The sequence below is a fragment of the Antechinus flavipes genome, chromosome 3 (genome assembly GCF_016432865.1).
Source record: "Antechinus flavipes isolate AdamAnt ecotype Samford, QLD, Australia chromosome 3, AdamAnt_v2, whole genome shotgun sequence".
Classification (NCBI taxonomy): Eukaryota; Metazoa; Chordata; class Mammalia; order Dasyuromorphia; family Dasyuridae; genus Antechinus; species Antechinus flavipes.
In genome coordinates, this window is record NC_067400.1 from 570,156,932 (window position 1) to 570,170,076 (window position 13,145).

Sequence of the window (13,145 nt, forward strand, 5' to 3'; positions counted from 1 at the left end):
TCACAAGCAGCTCAATTCTCAAACAGAATGGCCAGATTGCTGATCTATTCTTGCTACACTGAACAGTGGCTACTACAGCCAAGATGGAAGAATAGCCAGCCTCTTGATTCAACTATACAACAAAGAAGTTCACATGTAGCCTCAAAGGTGAGCATACTTGGTTCTGTCTCCAACCAAACCATCATAAACATTGTGAAACCTAGACCTTGAGCAGCATGGGATAGTAAACAACATACTACACTGAATTCAGATATCCTGGGTCTCAATCAAGGCTCTGCTACTTATCTACATGACCAAATTGCTCTTTCTTAAGCCTGATTTTCTCATCTGCAAAATAAGCAGATGGTCTCCAAGACCCCTTCTAGTTCCTGGGCTATAATTGAATGAAGATATGATCTCTATTTTTAAATTTAAAATTAAAAACCCCCACTCTAGAGAAGATCCCCTTCTGAAGGATCCTACATATCAGCAATGCTTTGGTTCTCCAGGTACTGCATTGTTATTATTCAAAAAAGAAAAAGGATTGACATTCACATAGTGATGGATCTAATTTTACTAAATGGCTTCCATTGCTTATATCATCATGATTTCACAAAGAATGCATTGTTATTCCTTTCATCCTAGAACCCTACATTTGGTACTAGAAGGAACCTTCAATAAGAGGAGCATGGAGCACTGGACTTGGAAACAACGGACCTGGCTTCAAACTTTAGCTTTGCCATTTGCTCTCTGTGCGATCTTGAACAAGACAGTTCTTCTGGGAGCTCACTTTTGTTATTTTGTTGTTTGGTCCTGTCTGGGGTTTTCTTGGCAAAGATACTAAAGTGTTTTGTCTTTTTCCTTTCCAGCTCCTTTTACAGTTGAGGAAACCAAACAAATAGGGTTAAATGACTGTGCAGGGTCACACAGCTAGGAAGTGCCCAAGGCTGTATTTGAACTCCTGCCTTCCTGACTCCAGGCCAGATACTCTATCCATTGCATCACCCAGCTGTCAAGGGCTCACTTTGCTCATCTATTAAACAGAAAGGTTAAACTAGATGAACTTGAAGGTACCTTTCAGGTTTCCATCTAGAAGTGGACTAGATCTGAATACTTATCTAGTTCAATTTTTACTGAAGCATGGGGGAATTTAAATGATTTGGCCAAGTCCACACATATGGAGCATGGTGGGCCTGGGATTCAAACTCAAGTTCTATGACTCCAAGTTTGGCTCTCTCCCCACTACATCAGACTCCATCTTTCTCTCCAAAGGCTCCATGATTTCTTGGTGTATGCTCTCCCCCTTGTTCAGGTTCCATGTCTATATCATTTGTCCACCACATGTTTAGAGATTTCTTCACATGTCACTGTGGCCCAAGTCTACCAGCTCATAGCTCAACTTTCTGATGGTGAGTTGTTTCCAGGCTTAGAGAGGCGAGGTCTCAGACAGATGCCTAGTCCTGTTGCCAGGTCCATACATTCAAGCCAGACAGGAAGCTTCCAAGGCTTTTACTCCATTGGCAGAACCTTCAGAAACCCAGCTAGGGTCATATCCAGGCCACAACAAAGCATCAGAGGGAAACGGTTCAGGAAAAATAAGAAAATCTAACCTGTGTTTTCAGAGAATTTTTAGTGTACAACATGTCTTCCTCACCATGCCCCTGTGGGGTAAGTACCACAAGGATTACTAGCTCATCATACAGATGTGGAAACTCAATCCTGGGCATGCAAGAGAATTGATTTCACAAGAATGCTTTCATTTCTGGATGATGACAGTTCTCCTGCTTTAGACAAATGATAGGGGTGAAGGGGAGATCTCACCAAATTTTAAATCAATAACATCTAATGGCTCATTGTCACCCACAGCCTCTAAAAGTCTGTGGAAATAATCTGTTTGACTATTTAGCTGATCCTTAAGACCCTTGTCCTAATGCTCTGGTTCTCTGGCTCAATACATGACTGCAGCTAGGCTTTCCTGACACCAATTCAATTTAGACTAACGAATAAAGCTCAAGGATGAACCAAGAGGGTCATCAATACAATTTTGAGGCAAGTTCTGAACTAGAGCAGAACATGAAGCTTCACAGAATTGACTACAGCCTTCTCCAGAGGCCAGAGTGGAGAGGCAGAGGAGCTTTGTGTGGGAAAGTACCGACTGAAAGATCAGATGAACAAGTCTGCTGCAAAGGAGAAGGAGGAGGAAAGAGAAGAGGGTGGCTAAGAGAATTATCCTTAGCCTAAAAGGAACTCAGGTAGAATTTTCACATATAAACTCTAAAGATCCAAGTTCCTCAAATTCGTCTCTTGGTGAACACATCTTTATTCTCCTTGCCATTCGTTCCTCTCTTCTCCTGGCCCAAATTATAAAAAGAAATCTCAAAATCTCAGGATCAAACTTTCTCTCTTTGGGGAAGGGATATAGGAATGAAATCCATAAGTGACATTTTAGCATGCATCTAGAATACAATTTTAGATTACATAATCACACAGTTTGAACTGAACCTTTTTGCAGTGTTGAGTTCAGTGTGAAAGGAAATGTGTGTGTCCATATCTCTCTTACACACACACACACACACACACATCAGATACAGACCCAGTTCAGCAATAGTGAAACCCAAAACCCGACTAAGGGGGCCAAGGGCAATTGCCACCACAAACAATTGCCAATTGGTTCCAGAGAACAGAAGCACCAGAATCTGCAGAGAAAGGTGGCCAAAGTACTACAAGAATATGGCAGAAGAGATGCCCCAGCAAATCTTTGGAGCCTGCCACATCCTAACCAAGACACCAAAGTTCAAGGAGGGCTCAGTGGGTAAGGGAGCATTGATCTTTAAGGATGAGACCGTGGCATACAACAAATGTGCTCTCAAGAACATTCCTACCCAAATGCTGTGTGTTACAGGACTTCTCTCAATCACAATCAAAGATCTTATAAAATAATGCCTCTTAGAACCTATTTCTCATTATCTAGTTTACTATTCTTAGAAAACAGAAGAAATATATTGCAGAAGCAGGGTGACATACCCAACTGCTCCATACACATCCTTATGGGAAGCAAGATGACACTATGATTTGCTTAAGGAAGTTGTTGGGGTTGTTGTATTGCGGTTTTATTTAGGGGTGGGAGAGCTGGGGGAAGAGAAAGAAAAGAAAAAGAAAAAAAAAAGTCTTCCTTGACAGTGCCCTGCTTTAGATTACAGAGCATCATGGGGAAATCATTTTCAAGTAACCAGGGGACAGATCTCCCCGGACTCAGCCTAAACAATTCTCCAAGCAAAGCCCAGGAGCAGGAGAAGGAGATGCAGGTGCTGCCTGGGAGCAGTACATGTGTCCAACAGCTGAAGCTAATTAGGAAGGAGCGCCAACGGCAGCAAGCCGAGCACTAGAGCCCGGGGAGCTGCCTCTCCACTGCCACCGCCACTGCTGCCACCACAGCACACAGAGGGTTACAGTTCTGATGCACGCTGATTGACACCACTAAGGTTACTTGAGGCTTGCAAATCTCACCCATCACACCATGCAGAACAGTGAGATCAGCCCACCCAGGGAATACGGAGACACACACACACACACACACACACACACACACACACACACACACACACCACACACACACCAGGCTGCCCCAACCCCCCTACACCCATCCACACAAACAGACACGCAAACAGTTCAATGTCTCTGAAACCTGACACCTTTAATAAGAAAGGCAAGGACAAAATGGAATCTCATCTCACTAGTCTTATTTTCCCAGTGGCGGCAGCAAGGGAAGAAAAATAAATCCAAGGAATGGAAAAGGAGGCACAGCTATGAAATAGAAAATCAAGAGTCCCTACCTTTGCTCTGGATGGGAAGCTGATCCTGTGGTCTCTGAAACACTGAGCTGGCTGTCCCCTCCTTCATGAACCAGTCCCATCTGTCAGGATTGTGTGCATTTTTTCATTAACACCTGTTTCAAGTGAGGGGTAAAGAAAAAAAAAATCTCGTTTAAGGAATCTGCTTTAAAAAAAACACAACAACAATCCTCTGTGCGCGTGCACCCACACACACACATACACACATATGCACACACACATACATACACACAACTGGATGCCCATAGGCATTTGTGTCTGACTCCACACACATGAACGGTGAACAGATATGTACATCAAAGCACCAAACTGGGCAGTTGGATCATGGGAGAGCCTGTTGGTTGTGAGCATGCTCCGGCCGGGAACAAATCCATCCTCTGTTATTCCTCTGAATAAATATAAATCACGATCAGAAACCCAAACAGAAGCATCCCTCTCGAATTCCTGCTGCTGAAAAACACGGAATGAATTCAGCCCGCAGACGCAGAATCTAATCAGCAGCTGTTTTCTGAATCCAGAGCCAACCAAAGGCTTGCTTGTCTTTTCCACTATGAGTCCAGGCCTTTTTTTTTTTTTTTCTGAAAGAGGTTTTAACCTTTTAAAGATACAGTACACCAATTATCACTTCTGAAGAGCTGTCACTCAGGGCCCAGGAAACAAGGGCCTGACAGAAGATACAAACTGCACTGCTTCCAGAGCTCCTTTTATCAATGCCTTTAAAATGCATGTGGAATATGAGTATAAAATATGCACACCTTCATCTTTCCCAGACAGCGTCTTTTAAGAGAGAAAATAGCATGTTATGTAAACAATGAAGATGCCACAAGTCTACAGCACACACATCCATCCATCACCACTGACAGTAGCACATGGCAGTCCACACTCCCCATCCCTCAAGGATGGATACAGAAACACAAAGTGATGAAGCCTAAACAGAAGTCATGGGTGGTCCATCAACGTCACACGGTTAAAAGTGTTACCCTATCCGAGCCTTCTGTCCTCAAGCTAAAGAATTTCCCCTATTTCTAAATAAAATTTTCCTTCAGCTCCAGGGTCCTTCCTCCAAAAATCTCCTTCCAACAAGAATTTGTAATTGATATTTCATCCAGAGGATCCTCAGATTTTAAGAGTCAAACTTTACTATTCTCAGTGGCTTTGCCAAAGTGACAGATTTACAGGGTTGGAGAAGGGGCAGGATGGAGATAGGAGTGGGACCACAGGGACCTGACCCATGAGAAATAGCTATTTGCCAATGACTTTAGCTGTCTGGATGACATTAGATGCCAATAGTGTTTGTGGGGTTGAGAGTGATAAGTAGCAATAAAGAAAGAGCCCTAAATAAAAATTGAGATTTTTTTTTGTCTCTCTCTTATAATCTGCATAAAAAGCAGTGGTAACATACTTAGCCCTATAGAGTGGTACCCCCACACAGCTAAGTTGCCTACTTCTCACCTAATGCACATCTATCACCTTCTTACCTGAGCTGTCACATCAGAAATAGTCTCACTGCCAGCCCCTGAGGCAAAATCATTTAGCACCTAGCCTTCTGGTAAGAACAGAGCCCTCTTTCTCCTTTGGCCAGCCCTGTCAGGCAGACAGACCACTGGAATCATGGAGCAATTCACTCTATTTCCCACCCACTTCAACCCTTCCCCCTTTCCATTCCTTATATACACTCCTTCCCTCCCCCTCCCCTTCCAGGGCTCTTTAGCAGAAAATTATCATATTTCATGTGTCTTCACTCCAGCTAGCTGGCCATCCCACTGATTGGCTGGTCCCCCGCAAACAGAGATGCTAAGGGCCAATCAACAGCAGGGCTGGCTCCCCGGAACATCTCCAGCACAGACCTGAGCTCAGCAGGCTCACAGTGCATTGGGGCAGACCCACCAGCTGGGAGCCTATCACACTCCCTCTCTTCTTGCTCCAGCCCCCAGTGTCTGGGCCTGCCTGCTGCTCTATCAAGGGGATTTGGGCAACACAGGTAACTCTTTTGGGGTTCATCTTAGAGCAAGAAGGAAATTCTAGGAATTTCCCAACTGCAGCCAGAAGAGTCTTATGCCCTCCCATAAGTCAATGCTTTTATCCTTCCCATTACCAAGGTTCAGAAAAAGATTTGCTGGCAAAAAGGGGGCCCTTCTCTACGATTCTGCCCTTCCTTCTTAAAAAAAAGTCAGTAATGATGTGTGGAAAATGAGGTCGTTTTGTCCATATAGAAGTCCATCAGATGTTACTGACTGTCCATCTGATATCACATGTTCAAAAATGCATCCACCTCTAATCACAAAGCTGATCAGGGCTTCTAGAGGTCACCCCGTCTATCCCATCACATACCATGTCCTCCCCCGCCAAGTGCTGGGCTGTAGTCAAATCACTTCACAGCAGTTAAAAGTGCTCCTGGATAACTGCTCCAGAAAAAGACAGCCTCTGTCCCCTCCTACAACCACTTCTGTGATAAAAAAATGTCTAAGCTAAATCCTAAATGCTGAAAGTGGGGCTCATTCCATCTTGTATTATCATCAGCAAGGTATCCAGGCTCTGAGGCTCTGTGACAAATGGGAAGCCCTTCTAATGAGTCTCACCTAAGTCTATTCTCCTAAATGATTAGAACCAGTTTCCTTTGGCTTCTTTTGGTTTGTCAGAAGACATTATTTTTCAAAGTTTTAATTGGCCTATTGTTCTGCAGTGGACTTCTTCAAGCCTCATTTAATTGTGGGGCCTCAGTGAAGATGAAAATTCCCATGGAATACACAGAACGAACCCTGCCTCCTATGAGGAAGAGACAAAATATCCAAAGCAGCAACATGATCAATCTGATATCCTCTGCGCTGGTCTGACACGATCTGAACAAGATCTGAAATGTATTCAGGTTGGAGCATAGTATTCTAGAAAGGACACTGATGAACTGAAGTATATCCTAGAATAGGATGAGCACCACAGAAAGGTGACTAGACATAGGGGAACGGAGCTTGGTTTAATGTCCTAGAGCAGGGTAGAAAATATCGGACCCACAAGCCATTTAAGGCCTGTGAAATCATTTGCTAAGGCAGCTGCAGATAATAAAGCTAGGTACAACCTCCCACTGCTTGACTTCTCTAAGTGGATCATTTTGTGTGGCCCAAGAATGATGTTATAAATATCCAAATGACCCTTCTCAGAAACCAGGTTCCTCACCCCTGTCTAGAGTGAAGAAAACCAGCATCTCCATTCAAATCCTATAGCAAGGGTCACTATGTAGCAACCAAGAAGCTTCAGGATTTACTATGTGTCACTAGGGGCTGGGAGGGAATGAGAGTGATAAAAAGACACAAATGAAACAGTCCTCGTCCTCAAGGAACTTGTATTCTCCTGGAGGAGAGAACGTAGACGCATAATACAACATTTACATATGTGTGTATACACATATCCATACATATATGTATGTATTGTGTATGTATATTCTATATAAAAATATATAACTTACAAGTACATACATGTATGAGTATACATACATACTTGTGTATCTATGTTATCTCCCCCTGGACGATATAAGCTCCTTACATATATAAATATATACATACATACACATGCATACATATGTGTATATATATGTATTTATGTGTCTATGTTGTCTCCCCTTAGTGAATATAAACTACACATGTAAATACACATAAATGTATATGTTGTATATGTATGGGTATATATACATGTGTTTGTTACACATATATATATACCCAAATATATACAAAATAGATCTTAGGTAATGGGAGGGCCATTCTAATAACAACAGTATGGTTAGAAGAAACCTTCTGCAAGAAGTGATACTTGCATTTAGAAAGAAATTGAGGATGAAACACAGGGCACGTCACTAAGGAGATCATCTTTTTAAGCAGAAAGGGAGATGGCTTGATCAATTATAGAATAGCAAATAAGCAGGGGTAACTAAGACAGTTATTAGGATAAATCTAATAAACAACTAGCAACTGCCTAGAAGACAAAAACTGTCTCACAGCCTTTTACACCCTAAGAGAAACTATGTTCCCTTTCAGCCCATACCCAGAGAGTAAGTAAATATAAAGCAAGACAGCACATAACACAGGCAAGTAGAATAGATGGTACAGGGCTGTATACTATTGACAGAATTAGAAGAAAAAAACTCCTCTCATGGTATTTCACTCTCACCTGACTTCAGGAAAAGATTAGCCTAAACAGGGATTCTTAACAAGAAGTCTTGTTAGAAGTATCTTGATCCCTGTAATCAATATAATTGATTTTTTGGTAATTCTATGTATTTCATTTTATTTAAAATTAAATTTTAATTTTAAAACAAGGTTCTGAAAAGGAGCTCCTAGGCTTCCCCAGGCTGCCCAAGAGCCCAAGACACAAAGAAGCATTAAGAAGCTCTGGTCTAAAGGATGTACTAGCACATTTAAGCTGACACTGAATTTTTTTCATTAAGTACTGGACTTTTTTGAGAAGGACACTTTATAAAAGACTTCAGATTCCTTCAGAATGATGCAATCACAGAATCAGTGTTTATTTGAGAGGTAGAAAGGACCTCTATGCCCATCTAGTCCAAACGGCACCCCAAAGGGCTCCCCATCACAGTCCACTCAACAAGTGGTCACCCAGGCTGTGCCTGAAAACCTGCAGCAAGTGGGAAACTCATCATCAATAGAAGCATGAAGCCCATTCCACTTGAGAACAGTTCAGTTGTTAGGGAAGCTTTCCTGACATCAAGCTTTAATCGGCCTCTAGGCTCTTGGCAGAAAACTCTCTGGAGCTAAAAAGAACAAATTCAATTCCTTTTCCACCTGACAAAATCCCCTCAAATCTTTGAATACAACTATCATGTCCAGCCTAGTTCCAATTTTCTCTTCTCTCGACTGACTATCCCCAAGTCCTTTAGTGATCTTCAAAGCAGAGAAATTCAATGCTATCGCATTCTAATTTCCTTTCTTTGTATGTTTTTCAGTTTTATTCATGTCCTTCTAAATTGTGGCACCCACAACTGAACATAATTCCTAATAAATTGCTTGTTGACTGACTAACTAACTCAACTGACCCACCAGATTTCCAGATGTCCAAAGAAGGAAAAATGCAGCAGGACTCCCAACTCCTTATTCCTGGAAGCTCTCTTAATGCAGTTCAAGTACTCATTAGCGTTTGTGTTTGTTTTTTGCTGGCTCATATTGCGCTTGCAGTCCACCAAAACCCCCAGATTTCTTTTTTTTTCAGACCAACCACTTTCTTCCCATACCTCCTTCACCCTGTAGCTGGGAGGAAAGACAGGAGTCCCCCCCACACACACACAAGGTTGTCTACATCTTTAATATTTCTTCCCTAAAAGGTATAGCTGAGTGCTACCCATTTCAAGGGAGCCAAATTAAGACCCCGAGTGGATAGTAAACTAATTTATCTTTGATCAATCCCAATTTTGGAGAGTGAGGGAAATCTACCCCCTGCAAAAGAACTCAAAGAATCTCAGTGGCCAACCTAGCCAACATTGTATCTCTGAAGTTGGCAACAAAGATTCTTTTCTTATAGAACATGATAGTTTTCATGAGGCCATTTTGGGAGTAGAAATAATTGTCCTCCAGGACTTCCACTGAATAGGAGGAGGAACTTCACCTTGACTTCCTTTTAGGGATTCCCTCTGTGACTTTATCACTCATTGATTTATGTATGGCCTATAACTTCCTTTGTGTAGGAAATTCCAGTGTTGGTAATCCTTTCATCAGCAAAGATAAGCAATTTATCAGTAACTGAGTCCTAGACAATGCTTTGTGTTCATTGGGAGATTGTGACTTGCTAACTTTGCTATCTCATAGCTAGAATAAAAAGTAAAGCCATGAACTTGCTTAAAAAAGAGACTCCTACTGATACCTTCTGCATCATATATGATCTAATAGTGTATCAATTCAAAGATCAGCCTACCAAAGATCACAGTCATCTGGAATATAGTCAGAAATCCCAGAAGGAGGTTGCTGGGAGAAGCTGTCACAAAGACCATGGACTTGACTTACAAAGAGAGATTGAGTCACAGTTGAGCTAGATAATTGTATGTGAAGTAGGATAGCAGAGAAGATGAGGACAAATAAGCTGACACTAATAGCAAAAGATCCCAAGAACTATAAACAGCAGTCTGGGTTTATTTAGTAAAGGGGCAATAGATACATACATACACTATGATATCCCCCTAAGGCCATTATTGTATCACATGGAATATGGTCCAATAACTAAGATTTATCATCATAATGTTGAATTGTTTAAGAAAATGTAAAGCATATTTGATAAGCTTTGCTTTCGGAGGCAAGAAACCCAGCAAGCCATTTTAAAAAATATCTAATTGGAGTCTTTTGTTTCTATATCATAGCCATTTTTCAAAATACTCTCTTGTAGCCATACCTCTCCTCTCTACTTCTCCCCTGAAAAAAATAACTCCTGCCTCATGACAACAAAAAACTATTAAGCTAAAAGATCAAATAGAGTAACCTCATTTGACAAAATTCTGCCCTATTCTCTGCCAAAAAGAGAGAGATTATTTCATTATCTATTCTTCCTAACCTTCACTGACTTTTCAGCAACCCAGACTGGATTCCTTTCAGTAATTTTTTCAGTTGTAATGATGTGGTCACTTCACAATTTTTTCTACATGTTTTCCTAATTCAATTTATTTCACTCTGCATCAGTTCATACAAATCTTCCAAAGTTTCTCAAAGTTCTCCACATATATCATTCCGTAGAGCACAAAAATATTGTCTAGCATTCATATAAAGTCCATGTGAGCTTTAAGGATCCTTATCCCAAACTCTGCTTTCATGGAGGAATCTCAGATCCTGAAACAAGACTGAATCTCCTTTTCTGAGATCTAAGAGAATCACTGAGGGAAGGAGGGAATAAGGGAATTCTCTAAGGCTGTTGGTTTCAATAAATACTCCCCACCAAGATTATCAATTGAAAATCATGATAGTCAGCCTTAAGTAGTTTTAGGAAGAGTGTGTTCACTAAGGCAGAATGGTATGAACAGTTGGTACAAAGCTCCCCCATGGTCTGTTACACTCATCCTCTCACAAGTACTAGAGTCCAGGGGATATGAGACACAAGCTTAGCAAGAACATGTGGTAAAGGAATAACTTCTGGTTACTGCAAGAATTTTCCATTCATAGGATGCTAAGGAAGTTCTATTTAGACATAGTAGTTTCCTGGGACATTCCTTGTGGATTTTGAATTAGCTCCCAATATAGACATCAGTTGTAGCTCAGACACTGAAAGGAAGATAGGTGGGTCAATATTTTCTGGACCCTTCAAACTTCCTAAGATTCTCTTCTGGCCAAGGGGACAGAAAAGCAGATAGAAGCTAGAGCTGAGGACTTTTATTTTCTATCCAAATAGTCTTTCTTAAGGGGGCAGTCATCTTTGAATGTCATCCTTCCTCTTTTTTAATGAATCCAGGTCTGACTGGCTTGCTTATTTATAGCCAATCTATAGGACACTGACAAGTATCCTAACCTATCTGAAGAGATTTTTATGCAATAATGAAGGATATTTCTTTTCCCTTTTAGTCTTAAAGTCTAAGAGTGATTGATGAATTGAGACATAGTCTCAGTTAAGGTATCAAGGCTAAAATAGGATGGAGAGGGTTTGATCCCACTCATATAAATAATACTTTGTTCAACCATTCCCTAAAGGGTATTTACTTTGCTCTCAGTTCTTTGCTTAGTCGATACATTGTAGGATTTCTTTCCAAAGTGACTAATAAACCAACAGTTTTAAAAGGGATAGTGCTTCAAGAGCTAAATTTCAGTTGTCTAGAAAATAAATTTTTATGTGGAACACCTCATCTCCTGAAAATGCAGATAAATGAAGTGTCAATGGATTTCCTTTCAAGACTCTGAAAACAACTTTAAAATTCTTTGTGAGACACAGTGAATAGAACTATGCAGTATTCTAAGGGACAGACAAACCCTATTATTCTGAGGCTGCCATCAAATGGACCTCTCCTGAAGCAAATATTTACATAATCCCTAAGAATCCTTATAACATAAGAAAAGAGGAAGAGACAAGCTCCCTACATAGATAAGTATGATCTACCAAGAAACTCACATTCTGCATTTGGCAATTTAAATTAATGATAAATTTTTAGAGCAATAATAATAAACCTTTATTTTGTTTGCAAGATGTAACAACTAACATTTTCATTGCATTTTTAAGAGTTTGTGAAGTGCTTTCTTCATACCTCCAAGAAGGTAACATCCTCATCCTCATTATAAAGGTAAGAAAACTAAGACTCTGCAGGGTACAATGAGGTCATAGGGTGGCATATTGCCAGTTACCTAAACAAAGCATTGCAGATCCTTGGAACAAAAATTTTATTCACTCTGATCATCAAAACAAATACTACATTTGCTCACATGATCTTAAACTTTCCTTATTAGGGTAGGATTGCTTTTTTTTTTCATTCTTTCACATGACTGTGGATTTTACAGAGAGATCTCCATAAGAAGGCTTTGTAATTAGTATCTAATTTAATTCATACTCCATCCTAGGCAAACAGGAGTTTTTGGATAACATAGTCAGCTTTGTGTAGTGGAAAGAGCATAGACTAGGAGTCAGAAGACCAGTGTTTTAATTCCTACTTACAACCTCAAGGAATCTTTTTTTTTTCTTTCGCTTTCTTTTTAGGTCAAGAGCTATGATTGCTTTGGAATAGAGATCTCTCAGTAAGGAAAATTTTTTTCTAACAATTCAGATCAGCAACTGATCTGTAACTTACAGTTTTTGTGAGCTGACCAAGTAACTGAGAATTTATTAACTATTTATGAAATGCATTCTACATGCCAGGAACTATGTTGGGGACTGGGAATACAAATATAATGAATTAAGCAATCACTTATTATCATTTATAATATAGGCATATAAAGAATAAACACAAAGAGAATAAATACAAAGCAATTAACCATAGGGTAGATAAAAGTAGAAGTATCCAGAATTTGGGAGATCAGGAAAAGCTTCATGGAAAAGATGATATTTGAACACAGTCCTCTAGAAAAATAGGGATTCTATGAGGTAAGCATAAGGAAGGAAAGAGGGAATAAAAGGAGATGGAATATCATTTATGAGGAACAGAGATTAGTTTGACAGAATCACACAGTACATGAGGGGAGGTAATATAGAAAAAATAGGGAAAAATAGGAAGGGGTTGGATTGTGAAGGATTTTAAAAGATAAAAAGATTATATTATATTTACTGCTGAAGTTAATTGAGTAGAAGAGTGATATGGTCAGATTTGCACTCATAAAAAAATTACTTAAACAGCAGGATAAAAGATAGATTGGA

The 13,145-nt window shown here is 40.3% G+C and overlaps 1 protein-coding gene across 1 annotated transcript in view; it reads right to left on the reverse strand.

The window, feature by feature from the left end:
* Positions 1-13,145, reverse strand: part of HIVEP3 (HIVEP zinc finger 3) — a 666,961-nt gene that overhangs the window by 496,426 nt on the left and 157,390 nt on the right. The window contains 1 exon segment of the mRNA XM_051987908.1: positions 3,813-3,925. The gene's annotated coding sequence lies outside the window, so the exon portion shown is untranslated.